This window comes from Glycine max, chromosome 9 (genome assembly GCF_000004515.6).
Source record: "Glycine max cultivar Williams 82 chromosome 9, Glycine_max_v4.0, whole genome shotgun sequence".
Taxonomy (NCBI): domain Eukaryota; kingdom Viridiplantae; phylum Streptophyta; class Magnoliopsida; order Fabales; family Fabaceae; genus Glycine; species Glycine max.
Genome location: NC_038245.2, coordinates 15,876,684 through 15,878,849, shown reverse-complemented (window position 1 = coordinate 15,878,849; position 2,166 = coordinate 15,876,684). Strand labels below are relative to the sequence as shown.

The 2,166-nt window shown below is 39.9% G+C and overlaps 1 non-coding gene across 1 annotated transcript; it reads left to right on the top strand.

The window, feature by feature from the left end:
- The first annotated feature begins 270 nt into the window (after positions 1-270).
- On the top strand, positions 271-377 carry LOC112997939 (small nucleolar RNA R71). The gene has a single exon (XR_003262988.1). It is a non-coding gene; the product is annotated as a small nucleolar RNA R71 (small nucleolar RNA).
- Positions 378-2,166: the final 1,789 nt, after the last annotated feature.

Here is a 2,166-nt window from a genome sequence, read left to right as displayed (position 1 = left end):
ACCAAGTTAACCAATGCATCCAGTTTGCCTTCAAGCTTCTTAGTTTCAGATGATGCAGATGGGTTTGTAGCTACCTCATGCACTCCTCTAATGACTATGGCATCATTTCTGGTGCTAAACTGCTGGGAGTTGGAGGCCATCTTCTCAATTAAATTTCTGGCTTCAGCAGGAGTCATGTCTCCAAGGGCTCCACCACTGGCAGCATCTATCATACTTCTCTCCATATTACTGAGTCCTTCATAAAAATATTGGAGAAGAAGCTGTTCTGAAATCTGATGGTGGAGGCAACTGGCACATAGTTTCTTAAATCTCTCCCAGTACTCATACAGGCTCTCTCCACTGAGTTGTCTAATACCTGAGATATCCTTCCTGATGGCTGTGGTCCTGGAAGCAGGGAAAAATTTTTCTAAGAATACTTTCTTAAGGTCATCCCAGCTCGTGATGGACCTTGGAGCAAGGTAATACAGCCAGTCCTTTGCCACTCCCTCTAATGAATGAGGAAAAGCCTTCAGAAATATGTGATCCTCTTGGACATCTGGGGGTTTCATGGTGGAGCAGACAATGTGAAATTCTTTCAAATGTTTGTGCGGGTCTTCACCTGCAAGGCCATGAAACTTTGGAAGCAAATGAATCAGTCCAGTCTTAAGAACATATGGGACATCCTCATCAGGGTATTGGATGCACAAGCTTTCATATGTGAAATCAGGTGCAGCCATTTCCCTTAGAGTCCTCTCACGAGGTGGAGGTTGTGCCATGTTCTCAGAATGTGCAAAATCAGAATGCTCAGAATCAGAATGCTCAAAATTATAATGCTCAAGATCAGGATGTTCAAAATCACCAATAACAGAATGCACAGATTCACCAGTTATGGAATGCTCAGAATGATCAAAAGGTATAAAATGATGCCTAACTAATCTATGAAATGTCCTATCTATCTCAGGATCAAAGGGTTGTAAGTCAGATGGATTGCCTCTAGTCATACACTACATTCAGCATGCACACAACTAGTTGCCTTGTCATGTAAATAAAGGTGTAGGTTTGAACTACAGCTACCCTCAAATGATATCCAAATGACTTAAAATTTTGTGAGCAACCCTATAAAATGATGAGAAGATAGCACAAAAAATTTCAGACAAAAATTCAAAGTCTAACTATGAAAGCTAAAAATGGTAGGTTAAGAAAAATAAGTGAATAAAACTTGAAAAATAAAAAGTCTAGCTATTTTTCCCACACAATATGGATTAAAAGAAGTTACCACAAAAAAATTCAGCCAAAAATAACAACCCTAGCTACTAAAAAAAAAATCTCAAATAATTCAGCATGGGTGGTCGCTAAAATCCGTCTCTAATTGATTTCTACTACTACTCTGTTTTTCCGCAAGCTGATTTCTACTACTACTCTGTTTTCAAGCACAATCTTCACAGCAAAACACCCAAGATTGAAACAGGGGAGACGCTTAATGGAAAAACTGAAACAGAACACATATTAAACAAAATACCAGGACACTAAACAACACTAACACACATACTAACACAATACTAACAATTAAACATAAAACACGAAAGGATTAAACACACAACACTAGCTAGCTATGATGAACCTTTGGACACTGCTCCCCGGCAACGGCGCCAAATTTGATTGAGGCCGTACCCGAATCAAATAAACATGAAAATGCAGTAACTAGGAAGTGATCCTAGGTCGTTTCCCAACGAGCAGTGACAAGCCAAATGTTCATAATATACTTGCAGTAACAGTAACGATTGGGGGGGGGGGGGGGTTTGTTTGTTTTGTGATTAAAGAGCAGAACAAGTAAACTGAAATACGAAACTACTAATATTAAAAACGGGTTGTTTCCTCTGATTCAGAAGCCATTCTCTTATCCTGGGTTGGAGAATTCGTCCCTAACAGTCAACCACTTAATCCAACCCTAATTCAATTTACTAAGCGAAAATCAACTTAGGGTTTTCAATACGTGATTAGGCACCACATACACCAGTTAGCCCTTCGTCCATTAAGCATGAACGCAAGTTAGGCTCAGAGGCAATTAATCGAACACGAAGCGTGCACTGATTAATATTCACGAATTTGGGATACTGGTGAAGGGAGAACTGCCAGGAAACCACATTACAAGCGAAACCTCAAAGAGAGTTGGGCTTCGTCCTCAAA